The following is a 22918-nucleotide window of genomic DNA, read 5'->3' as shown; positions in this document are numbered from 1 at the left end:
GCAACTTTATTTGTAGCACATTTCATGTACAGAGACAACTCAAAGTCCTTTACATAAAACGTTAAAAGAAACAATCAAAAGAAATAGTTAAACTTTCATCATTAAAATAAAATTAAAAGAAAGTAAAAAGATTTTAATTTAAAACAAGCATAAACAGTCAGACATAAACTTCTGAATACATATTAATCAAATGCAGCTGAGAACAGGTGAGTCTTTAACCTGGATTTAAATACACTGAGTGTTTCAGCAGATCTAAGGTTTTCTGGAAGTCTGTTCCAGATCTGTGGTGCATAGAAGCTGAATGCAGCTTCTCCATGTTTAGTTCTGACTCTAGGAACTGATAAAAGACCAGATCCAGATGGTCTGGCTGGTACATACTGGGTGTTACGATCCCAACCGAAGGGAAGAGAAAAGAAGGTGTAACATAAAAATCAGAAACCCAGACTGGAGCACTGTAGTGGTGTGGAGCTTTTAATTTGCTGTTAGCCGCAAATGAAACAAACAGAATGCAACAAAGAAAGGAAAAGTTATACACTAGGGTTAATTTTATAGCACAACAACACATTCTCTCCACATGAGAGTCATCAACTGAGACCCACCAAGTCTGTTAAGTATAAAGAACTGTCAAAGTTTGACACAGGCTCTCAACAATAAGCTCCACCACCAAAGTCCACAACAGACAGGACAGGAACTTAAAGTTGGAGTTCACGCCATGGGCAAGCTGACCACCAGAAAGAGTGTTACAAAAGCTGCCAACTCTGGATGGGGAAGTCAGCTCTTTTATGCAGGTGTGGATCCTCTGTCACTGGTCCTCAGCTGATGGCGTGATGAGGTCCAGGTGTAGATGGGCGGGTCCACACTCTGCAGAGCTGCAGCTCTCAGCTAAGACACCTACAGAAAGAAAACTCATTCACGCCAACTCATTCATCCCAAACTCAAGCACACAAACCATACACAAAGAGTGCCGGATACACCAGGGCCGTAACAAGAATTACTGTTTGGGACCCACCTGTGACCCTTAAGATGCGTACGTTTCGCTCATCTGTGCCTTCGCCGCTCAGCGAGACACGACCTTCAAAAACAAAAGGGTTAAAGCAGGGATCGGGATTATTTGTACCTTTAGCCAATTTCAGGATAACACCGACCCCCTTTGGACTAGCTGGACTCTGTTGGGTGTTTTCCCGAGGTCTTTTCAGGAGGTCACAGTTGGCGATGACATGTCCAGTTTGGTGGCAGTAAAAGCATTCTCTATCTCCCTTTTGTTTGGCAGGTTTGTCAGGAGCAGGCCGTGGTACAGCTATTGCTCTGGGTTGGTTGTCTGTAACAGGGAAGGAGGTTGCATGGGTCAGCACATACTCATCTGCCAGCACCGCTGCTGCACTCAAGGTGCTGACCTTGTGTTCATTCAGATAAACCACCAGTCTATCCGGCAAACTTCTTTTGAATTCCTCCAACAACATCATCTCACGGAGAGACTCAAAACTGGCAACTTTACATGCTCCACACCATTTATCAAAAAGGATGCTCTTTTCACGAGCAAACTCAACATGTGTCTGAGACGCAGACTTTTTCTGACGTCTGAATTTCTGTCGGTAGGCTTCTGGCACCAGTTCATAAGCCATTAAGACGGCTGCTTTTACTTTATCGTAATTCAAACTGTCCTCAAGAGGGAGCAAAGCTACAACCTCTTGGGCTTTCCCGATCATTTTACAGTGTAACAAAAGGGGCCAAACATCACGTGGCCAATTTAGTGTGCCAGCAATACGCTCAAACAGCGCAAAATAAGAGTCCACTTCAGACTCACGGAAAGCAGGAAGTATGGTGATGACTTTGGTTATGTCAAACAAAGCGGTGGAAGGAGGGGCTGCATGTTCTGAGGATGCCGGTAGCCGAGCCTGCGACTCCAGCTCCAGCTGTCTGATCCTCACAGCAGTGTATGCCTCGATTTCCAGACGTCTGAGCTCCATCTGGGCTTGTCTGGCTTGCGCCTTTTCCTGGGCTTCAAACTGCAGGCGGGCGAGACGGACTTTCAGCCGTACTTCATCCCGGCTCTCACTCGATGAGGAGTGAGGGTTGTACCTGGGAAGGCTAAAAGGGGTTTTCATTTGCTCACCTTTCGCCTTAATCTTCAGGAGAGGCATGAGGCACTGGGAGTAGCCCAACGGGTTTGCTTTCACCCTCAGCTGAGGCTCCTGCCTCTGGTACAGCTGAGTCTGCAGCATCTGTAACACAGATTATCTGCTGTTCCACCAGCCTAGACACTATCAAGTCTTTTATTTCACTTTTAACCAAGTGTTTTGGATATTCGATTTTGAGGTGGGTTGCTATCTGCATGAGATCGCTTTTGCGGCACATACATGATTGTTTAATGGAGGGACTAGCAATGAAGTCCTCCAGGCTCAGGCCAGTAGCCATCTGACTTGCAGCACTTAAAGGTTGCAGCAATGCTAACAATAGAAAGCAGGGACACACAGATGGGTTTACAGTCTCCAAGTCTGGGGGGATTGGGTCTATGGATCCCGGACGAGCCCCCACTTGTGTTACGATCCCAACCGAAGGGAAGGGAAAAGAAGGTGTAACATAAAAATAACTGCTGTGTTTTGCTGCAGATGTCTGGAGCTCGGTGAACGCACCGGGCAGAAACGCTCGCCGGCCCGGGGGTTCTGTCAGTCAACCTGTTTGAGGAATTCAGACGCTTGAGGAGCGTAGATCCACTGACGTTTGATCAGCACAAAAGGTGATGGAAATTCATGTTGGCCACCCGTGTTACGTGCAGCCAAGGTGCACGCTGCTGCATTGTACGCACATATTTTAAGTGCGTCTAAGGCTGTGTTTGTTGTTGGCTGCATGTATTTACAGTTAAGGTCTCATTAGCTGCCTGTCACTCACCAGAATGCATGAAATGTGTTCTCCTCAAAAAATCTATGGGAAAAGGTAACAGAACTGGAAAAAACAGGAAAGAGATATGAGAAGATATCCAAAGAACTGAGGATGCCTGTCAGGAGAGTTCAACCTTTGATCAAGACGTGGAAAATGAGGAGTTCTGTTCAAATCAAATCACAGTCACAAAAATATGTATGTATGCAGGGAAACCCTACAAATAACTCCAGTTGTGATCTCTGAAAAACTGGTGTGGATGTTTCAAGATGTTCAATAATGAGACACCTGATTAAAAATGTGAGGTATGGTGGAGCTGCCAGAAGAAAGACTTTTTTGGGGTTAATTCCACAAAACAGCTGCTTACAATATGACAAATATTACCGAGACAAACCCTCATACTTTACTTCTGAATACAAGGTACAGAACTGAGGATGTCCACTTTTGATTTGAGTAATGTGGGAAATTCAGACATGAATTTTCTAAACTCGTTTAAGGAAATATTTATAAAGTAACCATTTGTGGTTTAAAACAACATTTTTTTTCTCATTCTTTCTTCTTCTTCTCCTAGAAAAAGGTGTACTGCTATAGATGATCGCCACCTAGTGGTCAAACTGAAACGTCCTCCAGGAGAAGCAGAACAATGTTTAAATGTTAATGATCTGAACATTTTTGTTAGAACTTCTCCTTTAGAGAATCCATGTAACTCTGGATGATATTAACAATCTCATTATTTCACTGATACATTTACAGGATGTAAACTGGATCAGATTCATATGAATGGATTGTAAAAGTATAATAGATTATGAATGTATTTCCAAACTAATATGTATAAATGTGTAAACTCAAACTTTAATTAAAGAATTTTAAAAAAAGTCAGAATTGAATCTATTCAGGCTCTGGTGAACCAAACCGAATCGTTTCTGGAAATGATTATTGATACCCAGCCCTAGTAAACAGAACTGGACAAGAACTTTAAAAATGTTTCTTTCCTAATAATCTGTCAAGTGAGTAAGAAACACAAGTCAAAGTTGTTTTCTTTAGAGGTATATACATTTTATTTGTAAAAAATAACATAATTGAAATGAGTTTCCATTATAAATCCAGAATTCATCTGAAATTTTCATAAAAACCAAAGAGCAGTTTGTCAAAACATTGAGAAATTTGAAACAGTTGAAAACTTGGTGGAATCCTCTGAAGGATGGAATGGTTTCTCTTCTGAAAGTGTGCAGAAGTTTAAAGATTTTGAAAAGCACGTATTTGAAGGAATTAATTTACTTTCCTTTCTATAACAAAACAGTTTTATTTTATATTTAATAACCAAATTACATTTTAATAAGTCAAAACACAAACACTTAAAGAGAATTATCTTTTTTATACAAACTTTTGAGAGAAGTTCATGTGAGTTCCTTTCAAAATAAAAGACATCCTGGCACGTATGATCATCTCAGTGCAGCAAATGTAGTCGTAGCAAGTGTAATGTCAGCAGAGATTAAATAAAAACATAGATCATAAATGTAAAGTTAACAAACCAAAATGAAATCTGAGCTCATTAATTGAGTGCTTATTGGCATCCAGTGAAATGTTTTAGGACAGGACAAACACAAAAATGTAGTTTGACTTGTGATACTGTCCTTCAACTGTTTTTTAGGAGTCAATGTTTGTTTATTTATTTTTCCTTTTCTACTTTCTCACTTTTGACTTTACAGTTAAACTCTTTTTAATATTTCTTTAACCAAAGAGCCACTAGTTGCATTACAGCCAACATTTTTCTCTTACAGGAAGACTGAAAATAGGTTGAATTTTGACTTTTAAAAATGTATTTGTCATGTTAAAAATTCCATTTGCATTTATTTATGTTGATTTCAGTGGGATGATGGGAAGGGTCAAAAATGTACCACAAAAATGAAGCAGAGGAAAAATGTATGACTTGTTTTTGTCTGCCCCCCTCTGACCAAATGACCTCGAGGGCTGCATTCTCTGAGAGCCTCGAGAGCAGAAGTGGAGATGAAGGCTGGATGCTGTCTCAGTGCAGCTGGATGTGGCCACCAGGGGGCAGCATCTCCTTTAGCCTTGAATCCAAGCGCGGTGTTTGCTCAGCGGGGTTGTAGAGTTTACTGTCCACATGACCGAACGCTGCTGCAGGGAGTGTCCCTGTTTCAGGGATTTCAATAGATGGAAACAACAAAAAGCTTCATCTCTCAAACCGGCTCAAACCAGAGGGGTGAGACCCACAGCTGCCCCCTCTCCCTTGTGATGGGGTGTGACCAGGGCAGGTTTTTGGGGTGTTGGGGGCGTCGTAGAGGGGATCTACTGCATCTTAAGGGGGCTGCAAGGGTGTTCTGCTGTTCTCTTGAGAACACCTCAAATATAGTGGTGGACAAAAGTGTTGGTACCCCTCCGTTAAAGAAGGACAAACCCACAATTCTCACTGAAATCACTTGAAACTTACAAAAGTAACAATAAATAAAACACCTGTGATATCAGTTAAAGGACACACCTGAGTTAATCATGTCACTCTGGTCAAATAGTTTTCAATCTTTCATTGAGGTACCATCATTTTTGTCCAGGCCTGTTTCATTAGTTTGTTTTTTTTAAATAATTATGTTAATCAACAATTCAAAAGTGATGGCTGATTTTGATTATTTAATTTACATTTTTTTTTATTTATTTATTGTTACTTTTGTAAGTTTCAAGTGATTTCAGTGAGAATTGTGGGTTTGTCCTTCTATAACTGAGGGGTACCAACACTTTTGTCCACCACTGTATTATGTACTGTTATCATGTATGTGGTGAATGTAATTCTAAAGTGTTTGTAAATAAAATATATGTTTCATGCCCTTATGATGCGCACGTGATGCTGACGTTTGGTTTTGGTTGAGTATTAGCTCCCTACTGACGGCTCATGAATGCTACGTGCACGGGGTGTACACATGATTACACTCGAGTACACACAAGAACACACGAGTACACATGAGTACACATGAGTACACACGAGTACACACGAGTACACATGAGTACACATGAGTACACACGAGTACACATGAGAACACACGAGTACACATGAGTACACATGAGTACACACGAGTACACACGAGTACACATGAGTACACATGAGTACACACGAGTACACACAAGAACACACGAGTACACACGAGTACACATGAGTACACATGAGTACACACGAGTACACACAAGAACACACGAGTACACATGAGTACACATGAGTACACATGAGTACACACAAGTACACACGAGTACACATGAGTACACATAGTACACACGAGTACACAAGAGTACACATAGAATGTCCACATAGACTCTGATTGTCTGATTTTCTCTTTCCTAACAATTATGGAGCTAAATTAAGGCCAACATTATTTGAAACCCAAATAAAACAAAACTAAAAAATATTGGAGTTTGGCCAAAAAAAATCTAAAATTGTCAAAACGTTTTTGCTTAAACTTAATTATTTTCAACTTCAAATGTTCAATTTTTTAAGTTTCAAAACTTAAATGTCAATTTAAACTTTTTCTTTCAGTTTCAATTTTTTTTCCACTCTCACTTTTCCCCGTTTTTTGTTTTTGATTTTGAAATTTTCAAATTGGAAAACGAAAAAAAAAGATTTGAAACTGAGAAAAAAGGTTTTGAAATTAAAATTTTAAGTTTTAGATCCTAAAAACAGAACATTTGAAGCTGAAAATAAGTTTATTTTAGAATAGCAAAAAGTTTTGGACATTTCCTTTTTTATTTTTTACCAAACACCAAATTTTGTTTCTTTTTTTTTTATTTGGGTTTCGAATAATATTGGCCCCAATTTATCTTCATAACAATCAGTGTTTAGAAATGAGCACAACTATCAGGTTATCACGCTGACGTAGAATCCGTCTGCGTCTCACTCTTCACTCTTTGTGTTGACTTAAAACCTGCTGCTCCGCTTTAACTTCTGGATTTCTAGAAACTCCTCTGTGTTAAAAAACAGTGTAAATATTTGCATAAAATGATGTAAAATAAGTCAATAACTTTCTAGCCGAATGTTTGAATGAAACAGACTTTGCTTTTTGTCGTCTTTTCATTCCAGGACCAACAACAGAGGTTTTGTTTCTGTCGTTCTTTTTGTTGCCCAGCTGGTCAAATATTGTTCCAGCCTCGAGCAGATCAAACAGGTGAGTGGCAGCTTCACACGGCAGACCTGCACATGAGAGCGAGGCCTTCAGCTCGGGCTGTGTGAACGCCATCACATCTGCAGAAACAGATGTCAGCAGGTTGAGTTTCAGGATCTCCCTCGGCGTTCAGGCGGCTGCAGGCAGAGTCAAACTCCTTCCAGTGATCAACAGCATCTGCAGAGCTTTAGCGAGATTCACGCCACAAGAGTCACCACCACTGCCATGTGCGCTTGTTTTAAAGGTCCCATATACCACGAAAAAACAGCTTTGAGAGCTTTTAGGAGTGTCGTACAGTTCACTCCTCACCATAAAGAACCCTAAAACTGTATTTTGATCCTTTCATTTCTGAGTAACACTCTAAAAACCTGCAGCCCCTCCCATACCCACGAAAACGAGCAGGTCCTCACGTGCTGATGTCACAGAGTGAGGACCGCCCCTTTCAGGGAGTCTGCTCTGACAGCTCCGCCCCCAGACTAACATAAACACTCTTCCTCCAAGCGGTGATCATCACCAAAGCGTTATTTTATCACAGAAGACGTGGTTCCGTTTGTTTCTAATCTGAAAACGACTAATAAGACGATGTCTTTGAAATGGAGACTTTTCTTGGGCTGTGAGAGATTTAGGAGTTTGTTAGGTTAACTTTAGCCTGTATCAAAGTGGATTCAGCCTCAGAGCCGGAACCATTCCTACGATCAAACCTGATGCAGAACCTGTAAGTAAATCAGAACTATCTGGAGTTATGCAGTATATTACGCCAGAGCTAATGTACGTTTCCTCACACGTATAGACACGTGCACACCTATAGAAACAGACAGCAGCACAATTATTAGTTCTGTCGTAAATGCAACGTTACGAAAGAAACTTCTCTTAGCTTCTCATTTACCGTCAGAAACGTCCTGCAGACGTCTTTGGGGTCGCTGTGGTTCCTCGTGCACTCCAGAACCTTCAGAATATCTGATTATCTGCATGGATATTGTTTACTCTGGAAGGATTCAGACAATCATGGTATGGGCCCTTTATCCCCGGCTGCAGAGGACACGCCCACTAACACTTCTCCTGGTTACAGGAGAGACATTGGTCCAGAAACTCGCCACCATCACAAAGCCGGTCCTGCTGCTGCTCCACTCAGATCCAGAATGGACCTAAGGAACACCAAAAAATAAATCAAGATTCAAAATAAAAAAAGCTACAATCAAGAACCAACAGACAGAATGAAACTTGTTTTTTCTAATTCTCATGTCTCACTATGTTTAATCTGTTTGTTTCTCATGTTTTAAGGTGGATCATTCATTTGTGTTGCTCTTATTTTATATTACCTTTCAGTTCTTTCTACCTTTCAGTAACTGTTTCACAATCAGACTACAGTTAAACCGAACTTGCCTCGTCTTGTTTCTTGCTGCCGTTCAGGGATTTGTGTTTTCCTGCCGTCTGACTCCCAGGTTTATAAAACGTTCTCAGCTGTGAGTTTGAAGAACGGCTACAAGTGACTGCAGCGCATGTGGACAGTTTCTGTGTTTCAGGTGTTCTTGAAAGGAGAATTTGACCAAAAAAGATCGGTTTCATTAGCTTGGACAGCTTTTTTTCACCACGTTTGCTGAAGTTGAATCTTGTAACCACTAACTCCAGCTGCTGTCACAGTTTGTTTGACCACACAGGTAATGTGAGCCTCATGCGGAGGACTTCCCCTTCTCTGACTGAAAAACATCCATCACAATGAGCTTTTCCTGAAACATCCTCGGAGCACCAAGCCAGCACTTTGATGGCTCCTCTGTGGTTTCTGAAGATCATGTGTGATGCTTGTGGCTTTACCTTTGTGAGGCCTGAAGTGACGGGAAAAGGTGCGAGCTGAAAAAGCCCGGGCTTCAGGGTGGAGTTCCCCTCGCCGTCTCACTGTCGACTAAGACAAAAAGAAAACTGAGGCTTCAGGGCTGAGATGTTATCTGTGTTGGCAGTCAGGTTAGTTCCTGTATCTGGTGACAAGAAACAAGCTTACAGTAAATCGGGCTGTGCAGGTCTGCTGCAGGAGAGAAGAAAACAACATCAGGATGTCCATGTGCAGATTTGATCATAACTAAGCTGGAGCCTCGTGTAGTATTATGGTAAAGTACAATGTAGGGTGGGGGGGCTGCGGCCCTGGGGCCACAAACGGCCCTGAAACTGTTTTTACTTCTGGTTTCTCCCCATAGATGATGCTGTACAGTTGACCTTTGCTCAGATGCAGAGAATTATGATCTCTCATGAGGTCTTGGGAGGTTTGTTGTTTTTGTCCAACATTCAGGTGTATTTTCTGAATAAAAAATTGTCTTTTTTCGATCATTCCAACACCGTTCTGAAGGGGGCGTTCCTCTAATTTATGTTTCTCCCCTGACTTAAACCCGTTGTTGCAATTGGCACCAAAATAAGAACAAATTTTTAAAATACACATTTATTTTCATTTAAAATGAAAGCATGTTTTAGTCCAGATTGCAAGCTATTTCTGTCTTTAATGAGGTGGACCGAAACACGGCCCAATCTGCCCCGGTCCGGCCCTTCTGTCAGGTTTAGAACCATGTGGTCCACATGGTATCGAATATTATTGTTGTTCAGTATAAGTTCGTTTTGTATACAGTGACGTACAGGGATGTTTGTGACTGATGAACCACTGACTCATTCACTGACCCAATATACTGTATTTGTCAACTGGACCGGAACCACTCAGTGAACAAAACCATTTCCTGTTTGGTCCCAGAGACAGTAGTTGATGAGAAAGTTTCCAATAGAAGCTAATCTGTTATTTCAATAGAAGTATTTAAATGTACTTTGATGGTCCAACGCTCAATGGAAACGCTCACTTGAACAGAACCGGACCGTTCTAAACCGGTCCGGACCGCTCAGTGGAAACCAGGCTTTAGCTGATGGTACATCCCATTTTCCCCATAACATTAGAATGTGAAGGAATGATTGATGCCCCGCCATGTTACAGTACCAAAAAGTTCAAGAGGTTGACATGTAGAAGCTGGCGGTCTTTTCTCACATCGAGGACATTTTTTAAAAATGAATATAAGTAAAAAAATAAAACGATCAACCGTTTGAAGCAGGACAAAAGTGTTTCCTGTTTCCTAGATTAAAATAATCTCATGAAACTATAGATCTAAACCATGAACCGTTGTGCTGGAGCTTTTGAAGCTGGTCTGACCATTTGAGTCTGGGGGGCCTGGACTCCATTCAACAGTTTGCCCCCCACATTCAGCCTCTGACCTCTGTGTGGGGGGTCACCCCGGCTTCAGGGGGTGTTTGGGAGGGACACACTGATCCAAGGCTTCAATCCTAAACGCTTCCACATGTTCCCACCTGGATGTGGGAATCTGCTCTGAAAGAAGTTTAACACCATGTAATCAGACGTTTAGCTCTTTCACTTTGTAGGAGAAGTTTGGAAGTCTGCTCTACGAAAACCCAGATGGAGATCTGCTGGATTTGATGGTCAGGATTTGACGTGTCACATTCCCTGGAAAGATTTTCTGAAGGATCCAGCAACATATCTACAACTGCTGCCTCTGCAGAGGCGCTTAATAAAACCTTTACTTAATAATTGGTCACGCTTGAATCAATGTTGCTGCAGGATCTTTCTGGGAGAAGATCTGAGTTTATTAAACTTCATCTTCAGCTTGGTGAGTGAACGTGAGAATGAAGACTGCTGCTATAAACGCAGCCAGACGGTGGATTCTGAGGATTCTCTTCCTATTATAAACTAAAAAGACTTCATGAAATGTTATTGTCTGTTTGGAAGAAAATAAATATAGAATACAACAGCAACTAACTGTGTAACCAGTATCTGCTAAGATTACTTCTTTGCTCCAAAATCAGGAACTTGATAGCTTTTGGTCCATGAGTTTCCTCTCCGAGCAGGTAAACGAAGAGCTGTCAGCGTCTATGGACACAAAGGCATGAAGCTGCAGCTGCAGCAGTCCTCCAACAGTCCTCCAGGAGTCCTCCAACAGTCCTCCAGCAGTCCTCCAACAGTCCTCCAACAGTCCTCCAACAGTCCTCCAACAGTCCTCCAACAGTCCTCCAGGAGTCCTCCAACAGTCCTCCCTCAGTCCTCCAGGAGTCCTCCAGCAGTCCTCCAGGAGTCCTCCAGGAGTCCTCCAACAGTCCTCCAGCAGTCCTCCAACAGTCCTCCCTCAGTCCTCCAGGAGTCCTCCAACAGTCCTCCAACAGTCCTCCAACAGTCCTCCAACAGTCCTCCAGGAGTCCTCCAACAGTCCTCCAGGAGTCCTCCAACAGTCCTCCGGCAGTCCTCCAGCAGTCCTCCAACAGTCCTCCCTCAGTCCTCCAGGAGTCCTCCAACAGTCCTCCAGGAGTCCTCCAGCAGTCCTCCAACAGTCCTCCAGGAGTCCTCCAACAGTCCTCCAACAGTCCTCCAGCAGTCCTCCAGGAGTCCTCCAGCAGTCCTCCAACAGTCCTCCAGGAGTCCTCCAACAGTCCTCCAACAGTCCTCCAGGAGTCCTCCAACAGTCCTCCAGGAGTCCTCCAACAGTCCTCCGGCAGTCCTCCAACAGTCCTCCTGCAGACCTCCAGGAGTCCTCCAACAGTCCTCCAGGAGTCCTCCAACAGTCCTCCAACAGTCCTCCAGGAGTCCTCCAACAGTCCTCCAGGAGTCCTCCAACAGTCCTCCAGGAGTCCTCCAACAGTCCTCCAGGAGTCCTCCAGCAGTCCTGCATCCAAACACACTCGCCCAGGAGAGGAAGGGATCACATTACTTTGACTCCACACATGAGGTATGCTTGCTATACTCCTGACTCCAACTTGGGGGCGGGTCTATGTAGCAGCTTAGCGTTCATCCCGACCCCTCCTTCAATGAACTGGGGGCTCTGTGCTGGATTTACTGTACCGCCGAGCACACATGGAGCCCATTTATCTGAAGCTGCACCACATTCCGGGCCGTCCGATTCCTCGCTCAGTCTGTCAAACAGCAGAGTTGAAACACATGGTGCTGAATTAAAACACCTTATACCTTATATAAACACATTTAATAGACTGAAATGAGGTTCTCTTTGCAGGCTACAGACTGTTAAGCCCCGCCCCTGCGTTCACAGGTATGTGAAGCACTTAGCACCTCAGATCTGTAGTAAATTGTTGTAATGTTTCATGTTTGTCACTGATCTGCTGTGCGACTCTCCTGGCTCTAAAACAGGACCGAGCTGCTGCTGTATTTGCTTTGCTCAGCTTTTGTTTGTCACGCTTGAACTCACATGGTGGACCCACGTCAGCGGCCAGCACTGCTCAGCATCAGCACAACTACTGACTAGCAAGTGACTGCATCCTGAGGAGACTCACTTCTGCAGGTTATCTACCAGGTTCTGCAGTTTGCAGTTACTGTTCTGAGAAGCACTGCAGACTCTGAGAAATGGACCGAAGAACTGAGAAAAACTGGAACTTTTTGATGGGCCTTCCTGTAAATAAACCTTTTACTAGAACATCCGGTCTCTGTTCTAAGAGAATCTCTCATGCCGTCCTGGTGATTGATGGTGTTGTTTTACTCCAGCTGCCACATGGAGCGTCTGAGGGTCTCACTGGAGTCACTTCCCTCCATCCTCTGACTCCCCTAAAGAACCAGTCCTCGGATGTGGGTGGGCTGTAGTCGTGGGGGTCTCAGGTGTTACCTGGACCGTCATGCTGAGGTGAGAGCTGCCTGCACTGCTTCAGCGAGCAGCTCAGAGAACAGTTAGCAACCCTGACTGCAGGGGGCGCCTCAGAAAAACAGAGTTCATTAGAAAATACTTGAAATGTTTTGCATTTTTGTGTTTCCAGTTCCACCCGGATCTGATGTTGTGATCCGAGCAGCGACTGAGGACGATCAGCGTCCACGTTTCAGCCACACCTCCTTCAGCTCGTTTCCTTCCAGTCACTTCTGTGTGTTTGGTCAGGCTGAGGTCAGAGGTGAAGGGCGGGAAGTCTAGATGCAGGAGGAGGAGAGGGAGACTGAGAGGAAGGATGGGACGGATCTCAGAGGAATGAGAGGAATTTCTGTTTCAGACAGATTCATGTGAGCTCTGTGATTGAGAATCTCACGTTTCTTCCTGTTGATAGAAGAAAACAGAAACATTTCATGTCAAATGTTGGTTTTGTGTTTGATCTTTTAGCTTTGATCTTCAAAGTCAAACACTGACTTTTATAAAAATTCCCCTTCGATGCAGTTGTTGTCATGGAAATGAACCAAGCAGCTGCAAAGATCAAGTCTTTGAAAGTTTCTCTGGGATTTGACCTCTCTTCAGCTTCTTTCATTTTTCAGAGTCTGGAGGACTTAAAGGTCGACCCAAACTCTTCTGTGGGGCTAATGAAAGTTCTCACTCAAAGTTCTCATTGTCGTGTTGTTCCAGCACTTTGTCCAGTGAAAGGGTCCGATGAGGAGCAGAACCTTCATCCGGTCCAGACCGTTACCTGTGGATAAAACTGTGAGCCTCTCCTGCTGTTCTGGTGTTTTTATGATGACGGCGTCTCTTTCAGGACTCGAGTTCATCCCAGAGAAGATCAGCTTGTTTATGTGAAAACCTCTTCATTATTGTTCATCAAGATAAACAGTCTGAATGTCACAGCAAGATGCAGGGAAACCGCTGATGTAACATCCAGGCTTTGGGCGTGTGCCGAGGGGAGGCGGAGCTTCGTGGAATCGTTTACAGGAGGAGGGACTGAAAATGTTGATGTCTGAAGCTTTGCTGCTGGCTGGACCATGTGACTTCTGGAGGAAGTGGTTCAGATTGTGCTGCAGCATGAAGTCCTCTGGCTCCAGTCAGAACGTGGATGTCTGATGGAGAGTCGTGGTCAGTAGAACTGAGACAGTTTCCAGTAGAGACGTCCCACAGAATATTTTGGGCACTGATCAAATTCATTTGATTTTTGATGCTGAATCCTGATGTGATACTTTTGTAAAATAATGTTATAAACTGATCCAGGTTGGTCTCCATCTTTATGATTTCCCTTCTTTTGTTTTATAACTCTTAAACAGAAAACTTCATTAAATTAGTTTAAATATCAACTAGAAAAACATGTTCACTATAAACTATAAAATGAGGTGAGAACGTTTGGAAACTGTCACTTTAGGTCCTAGAACTAGAAGTCTTCTTGATTGATGATGATTCATGATTACATGAAACATTCTGAAAAACTAGAAGTGAATTTCTCTTAAAACCTTTGTTGAGGTATGACATCAAGGTCAGAATGAGTCCTGTGAGGACGTTTGATTAGCAAAGTGCAGGCAGCTGTGACTTCTCCTCAGGATCCACAGGTGAATGGGCGGAGTCACTGCCAGCCTGCCCAGAAATCTGAGAAAAGGCAAATATTGAACTAAAATATACTAAGTAAGCAAATCACAGTACTGTAGCTTTTTCCACAAAACATCTCTCATAAATCTCACCACATTAAGTTCGATTATGATTTTTTCCCAGCATTCCTGGGGAAAATAAGAAAACTTTGCTGGATCCAGGAAGTCACTTAAACCTGTACAATTTACTCGAATCAGAAATCAAAATGAGAAGTGATATATCACTGGACATAGTAGCCCCTCCCCCTCCTGTTCCAAACAGGAAGTGGCTGCTGGTTGCAAAGGGGTCAAAATCACACGGACTTCCATTGAGAAACAGTTATTTCTCAGTCGTTCCATTTGTCAGAATAATCATTCTTCCTCTGATGTTTCCTTCTAGAACGTTCTTTCTAATCCTGTTTTATTGGAAGTTATTCAAGTCATAAACTGACCAATCAGATGCCTCTGTAATAGTATGTGGTGCCTGCAGGCCCCGCCTCCAACGTTTGATTGACACATTCCCCCTGAGCAGTTTTCAGTGGAAGGGGTGTGGTCTCAGACCAAGCTCACTCCTGATTGGTGGCTGTAGTTCCCCGTAAACCATGACTCAGACGACTCGGACCAATCACCGTCGTCGGGCGTCAGACGACCAGGTAGCCGTGGTGACGGCCAGACGTAAGACCTTTTCTATGGGTGACTTTGTTCTGTCCAGTGAAATAATATATGTCTATGATTGTGAATCTCCATCGTTCTGATGTTTCCAAGGATTTTACCTGCAGTCATTGTTCTTCCTGTGGGTCACATGACTAACCTGTTACCCCAACGATTCGGTGACACAGAAAGCATCACCTGCTCTCTCACGTCTATCCCAAGAAAGTTTGGCAGGAAACACAGGAAGCTGATGGTTTTTCAGGTGTGCACGTGGTGTAGAGGTTAGCACTCTGAGTGGCGTTTGCGTGTTGTCCTCGTGCACGTGTGGCGTTTGCGTGTTGTCCTCGTGCACGTGTGGCGTTTGCGTGTTGTCCTCGTGCATGTGTGGCGTTTGCGTGTTGTCCTCGTGACTTCTGGTCTCGGGTTTGTTATTTGTGAAGTTGGGCAATGAAAACTCGTTAAAGTGTCTTTAAAATGCGTTGAACTGTATAATCGGTCGTCTGTTTTCTCCTCCTTGGCTCCTTTGCTTCAAGTTTTTAAACTTCTAAAAGATAAGAGCTACACAAAACCAAAACGTGAGGTCAGGTGCCTCTGGAAACAGGCCTTCCGTTTATCTTGGAGTCATGTGGGAGTCTCTCTCAGCTCTGCAGCTGCTGGCCTTGCTGATTATCACCCACCAAGACAAAACGAAGCAAAAATCTTTTCAGGAGCAACCTGAGGAACAACAGACACGATTCCATTCTCCATGCAGTGAGTTCAAGAGCAATAAAAAATGAATCAAAAACACGGGCGGCGTGCAGCACAAAGGCCTGATTGTTGCCGGGTAGGGGAATGCTGTGTGTGTTTGTGTGTCTGTGAGCAGAGGCCGTGAGGAATGCGAGTTTTTGCATGAAGACAAAGACGGCCTATGGCTGAGAGGGAGCGAGGAAGAGGCACCGAGAGGGAAACCCAGGAGGGAGGCAAGAGAGAGGCAAACACTGCGTGTTCCCGCTTGTTTCTATATGGTGATGCATTATTGCCTCATAATGAAACGTGACTCATGCACCTTCGTAATTCAAACACGTTACAGACTGAGGTCTCGCTGTGAACAGTGAGAGAGGTTTGACTGCAAGGCCAAAGGCTTCTACACTCCAACCACAACGAGAGCAAAACAAACAACACAAAACCAGGTCAGGTGGTATCAAAGGACTACAATCAAAAGCGGGAGGATACATTTTAGACACTCAGGATTGAAAATTTGCTCTTTGAAATGTGGTCTTGCTGTGTCCTCAAATTCCTCGTGTCCACGGATTCCATGTATACCAACACACACACACACACACACACACCACAAAGTTGGAGGTTCATTTCCTGTCGTACCTCCTCACCTGACCTCTGGCCCTCATGGGGGTGCTGACAGATTTAAGATGTCCTGCTTCCTCTGACTTTATGTGGTCTGGCTTCAGGCTGCACACTGACCCTCATCAGATCACAAGAACAAGACGTCACTCTGCATCACTGCGTGGTCGTTACTCTGCAGGGACTTACTTCCTGTTTCAAATCATTGATGCGGTCATTGTTGTTGTCATTTTTATAAATTTAAAAACATGATAGTGGACGGATCAACGGAGAATAAAGAAGGATCAACAGGCTGTCATTGTGACATGCATTAAAAACCAGACTGGAGACTCGTCCCAAGACTGGAGACTCGTCCAGAGAAACCTCACTGATGCCCAGCTGGACCTTCTCCAGCACATGGAAGCGTTTGAGAATCATATTTCAAAATAAAATCAGTACTAGAAATACTTTTCCATTTTCTTCATTCATAACACTATAAAAACATTTCTGTTTAATTTCTAAATTTGATATTTCTAAATGATTTTTGTACAAATTTACTAAAGAACTTTTTGAAAATGAAATTTTAAAAACCATTGTCTTCATCCTTTTAGTGGAGTTACAGAATGAGCGGTGTTGAAGAAGAAATGAATGAAGTTTACATAAACAAGCAACGTACATGGAGATGGACAGAAAGACTCCGGTTCGTCTTGACTGTGGACCCCCCTCCTGCCCCCCAGTCCTATCTGACTGAACTCTATTCAGGTACGTTCTTGTAGAGTTAGATAATCCAGTCCTGTCCGTCCTGGGAGAAGATCTCTCCTTCATGTGGACATCCCTGAGGGTTCTTCTTTTTTCCTGGAATCAGGTTTATTTTAGGAGTGGGAGGGTCTAAGGTCAGGGATGAGCAGTTTAGTTTAGTCTGTTTAGTCTTTAGCTATTGTTTATATTTAATGACTGACCTTCTGCTTCTGTAAAATTACCGTCATGAAGCCGAATGAGGCGACTCTTCTGAGATATTGGGCCATCTAAATAACATTGAACTGATTTAAGAACATGGTAACCGAACTAAATTCACAAACAAGAGGTGATATGTGCCACAATGTTACACAAAATGATCAGAGTTTTTGAAGGTCTTGATTTCATTGTAGATATCTCTGCTTATATCTAACTGGTTCCAACTTCCAGAACTCCAATTCCTGGAGTAATAGACGTGAAACGCCGTAGAACAAAAGCTTCTTCTGGAAACGTGCGCACGTCACACTCGAGGATACTTTACCTTTTGGACAAGTGAGAAGTTATTAATAGAAACTCAGTTAAAGGTCAATGTTAACGCTCAGCGGAGCAGAACACACATCAGGATGACACATCAGAACAACTCTCCTGTCATGGAACAGAGACGGTTCCATTACCGAGTCCTGCTTCCTCTTCAGCATTCAAATGAGAGCAAGAGGAAACTGTCGTCCTGCAGCCTGCTTTCATTCTGATGGAACTGAAGCTGCTGGAGGAAGCGGCCTGTGAGGCTGAAGCAGCTCTGGTCTTCTAAGGTCACCATCAGCCGACGGAGCTTCTAGTAAAAACACAAAATCAGAATAGCAGATGTTCTGATCCTGAGCTTTCTTTCTAACCCGGTACCGCCCGAGCCTGGCCCATGTCTGGTACCAATCCACGTCCGGTACCAGGTTAAGATTAGGGTCAGGATAGCGGTGCGGTCCATGCTCCGGCACTGGTATGTGGTCCGGTAAATGGGAAACTTTGATTTAACGTGTTAGGAACACTCAAAACATCAACTTCTGATGCAGAACCAAACGTCAACATGTGAGAAGGTGTGAAACATGTCAGTGGAAACAGGAAGTCGGTCCAGGACCACCGACTCATAATTCATCCTGGACCATCTCATCTGCTGATAGAACAACCCACACCTTTAGCATCTCAAGGAAGTAACCAGCAGAACCCCAGATCCCACTGCTGCTCCCAAAACCTGCACTGAATGGACCAGGTCTGTGGGAGTGTCTCTGACCTGGATGTTCCCGCCCCCCAGGAACAGGACCGCATGAACTGCCCCAGAGTCCAGTCTGGATTCTTCTGTGGTTTCTGGTCTGAGTATTGTTCCTTCAGATGTTTCATAAAATAAAGTTCTCTAAAACGGGAAAACACCGAGAAACCTGAATGTGATCCACATCACAGCTTCGATGTTTGAGGAAATCCATTCTTGTTATTTTGAGAAATTATGTCTGATCTGTGACAGAACACGAAGATGTTTTTCATCTGTTGGTTGTTTCTTTTGTTGACATGTTTCAGTTCCAGCTTCAGAGCTCAGATCAGATGTGAGCGTTAGCGTCACGCCGCCCTCTGACGCTCGGAGGTGTCATGTTCTCCTCATTGTTGGGTCAGGACTCTCCTCAGTCAGGAGAGGATGATCTGCTGCGACACAAAGAAGAACTGCAGCGTCTCCATGAATGGAAGGAGAGGAACGGGTTTTTCCAGAGAACAAACTTTCCTCTCATCTTCACAGAAAACCGTCGGTCTCTCTCCGCTCATCATCATTAAACTTCTACTTCTGAGGGGTTTGATGTTGAATTTGTACAAGAGATGAAATTTAGAGGCTAATTTAAAAAAATGAAACTTTTCGTCGGATGTTTGTAGGTCCTGTCAGCTGTTCTTGACATACGTGAAATCAAAGAAATGAGGATCGTACAGGAAGTGTCAATGTCACATGTAGACCCTCATTCCTGTGGACATAATTACCCCAGTCAGTTTCTTCCTCTTGATATTTGTATTTATTATTGTTATTGTCATCATTACTGTTATTATTATTTTATTTTTTCCTCTCCTGTGTCTTATGTTGTTGTTTTATTGTTTTTTTCTTTTCTTCCTCGTATTTTCCTCCACTGGGGCAGCTGCACTGGCGCTCAGGTTGTTCCGGAGATCTGGAACCTTGTGGTCTGGACTCCTGGTCCTCAAACTGTAGCGGTCTAGAGAGAGTTAGACTTGTGGTCTGGACTCCTGGTCCTCAAACTGTAGCGGTCTACAGAGAGTTAGACTTGTGGTCTGGACTCCTGGTCCTCAAACTGTAGCGGTCTACAGAGAGTTAGACTTGTGGTCTAGACTCCTGGTCCTCAAACTGTAGCGGTCTAGAGAGAGTTAGACTTGTGGTCTGGACTCCTGGTCCTCAAACTGTAGCGGTCTAGAGAGAGTTAGACTCTCTGCATCCCACAGCCGAGCTGCATCCTCACACCTGGACTGAAGAAACACTTCTTTAAAGAACAGAAATACCAGGAACGTTCTTCTGAGTTTCATTCGTCTTGTGTGGACAGGAGCTGAAGTTTTCTACGATGTGATAAAAATGCATTTTAGAATTTTAGTCACTAATATTATACTTCTTACATAGGATGTACATGTGAAGATATAGGTTATATAAACTCACTGGCATCTCTGTCTCCAATCACACCTTTCACAGCTCAAATCTCAGACTTTCCTATCGGTTATTGGCTGATCTGTGCAGCGTTTGATTTCAAACACAGAATTCCTGGTTTCAGCCGCCGCTCTGGAAATCTCGACTCTATGAGGGACACCAACTTCTTTTTTCGTCTAGAGCGCCATGCAGCCCGGGCCGGGCCATAGAGATGGTCCAGACGATGTGTTCAGAGCGGGCATCAGAATGAGGAAGGAGGGTGACTGAAGTGACTGAAGTGACTTTGGTTGTTGGTCTGAAGATTTCAGGAACTGAAGATTTACTGGGATTTTCATCCTCAACCATCTCAAGGGTTTACAGAAAAAGCAGCCAACAAACGTTGTTTTTCCCCGTTTACTGAAGACGAGTCATAAAGTCAAAAGGGAAACTAACCTGTGATGTGTTTGCACAGATGAAATCTCTTCATCTCTGGTCTATTGTTTCTGGTTAAAGTTCCATGTTTCACTGAGATGAAACCACGAGGAGACCATCTCCTCCTCAGAGAAGTTGATCTGCATTAAGGATCCTTTTTCCGTCTCCAGACTCTTGGAGAAAGAAGAGTGTCTGATCAGACGCTGCTCCTTCTGAGTGAATCAAACATAACCACTAACCACATCAAGAGCGATCTGCACGCCGGCCCGCGCCCAGCACGGCGGGAAGGCCCCGGGTCAGATGTGCACGCGCCCGCCGCCTTTCCAAAAACATGTTAGCAATTAACTGCAGACTGAAAAGTCAAAGCCGTCTGAGGAGAGCAGCAGCGGCTATGCTAGCTCAGGTGGACCGCTTTCATCCAATGACAGCCGGGGTAGGCCTCAGAGGGTTCAGGTTACAGTGGGCGGAGCCACAGCGGCCTGCAACCATGTTGTCTTAAAGTTCATGACCAATTTTTAAAAGTTGTTTACCAACAAAATGGAGAGGGAATCCCTCCACGTCTCCAGCATTCTAGAGCTGAACGTCTTTAGGTTTAACTCAAACTGATGTTCAGTCAGAATATGAAACTCTCTGTGACCTTCAGTCTGCTGGATTTAGCGCACGGCGTTCAGGACAAAGACGGCTCTCCGTCATGCTGAGGTTTCTGCTTCGACGTGTTTCAACACGATCCTGAAACACCTTCCTGGAACGTGGGGGGTTTCCTAGACCAGTTCGACCAGGAAAGGATTTTCCCTTCTGTTCTTCTAGAATTGTCTGATAAAAGTTAAACACTTATCCTCACCTTCCCAGACAATGATTGGACCAGGGAAAGAGTTTGGATTTTACTGACTAACATACTGTCTTTAACACCAGAGCTGCAGTGATTAAATTCTTTAATTTACTGTAGTTTTTTATACATCCATTGTAATTCCATCAGATTCTGAAGGAGAAATCGAACCTCTTTTCTCCTTCAGAATCTGATGGAATTACATTGATCATGTTAACAATTCAAAAAGTTACAGTAAATTAAAATAACCCTCCGATAAAAATCCTGTTTTTTGAGTTTTTAATGTCTGTGTTGCATTTTTCTTATAAAAGAACAAATGTTACTAGAAAAGTCGCATTACCTGCAGTAACACTAGTGTGAATGCTTTATATTGAAAGTGGTGACGCCATTTACTTTAATTGCTGAAGGGATTTACTGAAAATGCAAAAGCTATTTGTAAATGTTACATTTACTAAAGGCTGGAAATGTACAGTAATTAAATAAGTACAAGAGAGTGAAGTTGACCAACATTTCTGAAAAGTTTGTAGTAAAATTGCTTTAAAATCCCTAAATTATTTCAAGTTTACAAAAAAACATTTAGTGTTGCTTAAATATGAGCTGAACTCTAAATTAGCCCCAAAAAAACGTATTAGATGGCAAATAAGCAACAAAAAGTTAGCACACAGCTTAAAAACTAGCTAAACTCCAAAACTGTCTGAAAATCTTCAGTAAACTAAATTAGTCTAAAACGTTAATCTGTTGCTTAAATAGAAGCTAAACTCTAGATTCACCTAAAAAAAACCCAGTAGATAACAAATTAGCCAAAAACGTTAGCATGTTGCTAACATATTAGCTAAACTCCAAAGTAGCTAACATAACCTCAGTAAATATCAAAGCTAGCATGTTGTTGAATTACTAGCTAAGATCCAGAATTCCTCAGTAAACCAAATTAGCCAAAAGCATTAATCTGTTGCTAAAAAAGAAGTTAAATTATCCTTAAAAGCTATCATAGTCAGACAGGAGGGGATCAGGGGCGGGGCTCCAAAAGCCACACCCCCTCAGAGGAGATTTAGGAAACAGACTTTAGATCAACATGAAAAAATGCTTTTTAAGAGATTTAGATTGTGGAATTTTAATTTAAAACCTTCATAATCATCATTAAAACACTTCTGAATAATAAAAAAGACGTGATGGGAGATCTGAGGCGTCAAAGGGTTAAAGACAGCTGAGTGCTAAAGTGGAGAATCATGCTGTAACTCCTCTGGGTTTGCAGTCGTCCGTGTGAGGAACAGAAGGTGGAGGAGGCCACGCCCACACCTGCGTGTTCTGATCTGGAGCATCAGGTTACAGTTTTACAGAGACGGATGAAGAAATAGGTTTGAATTTAAAGCTTTTCTTTCTGCTGGTGAGATGAAGGTGTGGAGAACAAAGACGGATCCTCTGACACGGTCTATGCAGAAAAATAGCTTTATTTTTAATCAGAACTCGTGTGCAGAGCCAATGATTCATTGGATCTGCACTCCATTGGTGATTCATGTGGTGTTTGACATTCAGCAGCAGAACAACGTCATGTTCAGCAGCAGACGCGGGGTGACCAGGCTCCTCCCCCTCCAACCAGGGGCTGTGCTCCTCCCACTTTTCTTTTTTAACATGGATTTTCCGATTGAGGTTTTCTACTGATGAATTCAGATGTTTAGGCGACAGGAAACGATAAACGTGTCGCCATCAGAGGCGAGATCAGCCGCGGTCTGCTGCCGTTAACGATCAACACCAGCCCATAATCAATCCTTCTACGAGAAAAACATAAATAAGACACAAAACTACCATCATTGAAACAAAGTCGAAAACTATTTCTCTCTGAACATCTCAAACTAGTGTATATAAAACTTTAAAAATCACATGTACAACAGCTTAAAAAAGGGCCGAACAGCCGAACCTGAAAGACGGTAATAAAATAATTTGACAGTTAAATTAATACAAAACCAGGAGGGGGGGGGGGG

At 43.2% G+C, this 22918-nt stretch overlaps 2 long non-coding RNA genes across 3 annotated transcripts in view; one reads left to right on the top strand and one right to left on the bottom strand.

The window, feature by feature from the left end:
- LOC112144732 overlaps positions 1–7086 on the top strand; it is an 8820-nt gene extending 1734 nt beyond the window's left edge. Inside the window, exons 2-3 of the long non-coding RNA XR_002918951.2 lie at positions 2610–2737; positions 6959–7086. This is a non-coding gene — a long non-coding RNA (uncharacterized LOC112144732). The remainder of the gene's footprint in view (positions 1–2609; positions 2738–6958) is intronic.
- Positions 7087–7716: 630 nt separating this feature from the next.
- Positions 7717–20587, bottom strand: LOC118598804. Of its 2 annotated transcripts, XR_004947969.1 has the most exons (4): positions 20135–20587; positions 8853–8940; positions 7927–8185; positions 7717–7842 (listed from the first exon to the last, which is right to left on the bottom strand). It is a non-coding gene; the product is annotated as an uncharacterized LOC118598804 (long non-coding RNA). The 2 variants fall into 2 exon arrangements; XR_004947968.1 differs by having other exon boundaries at positions 7717–8185.
- Between the last annotated feature and the right edge of the window lie 2331 nt (positions 20588–22918).

Source organism: Oryzias melastigma, linkage group LG5, assembly GCF_002922805.2.
Source record: "Oryzias melastigma strain HK-1 linkage group LG5, ASM292280v2, whole genome shotgun sequence".
NCBI lineage: Eukaryota > Metazoa > Chordata > Actinopteri > Beloniformes > Adrianichthyidae > Oryzias > Oryzias melastigma.
Note: the sequence above shows the minus strand (reverse complement) of the source record. Positions and strands in the feature narration are given on the sequence as shown.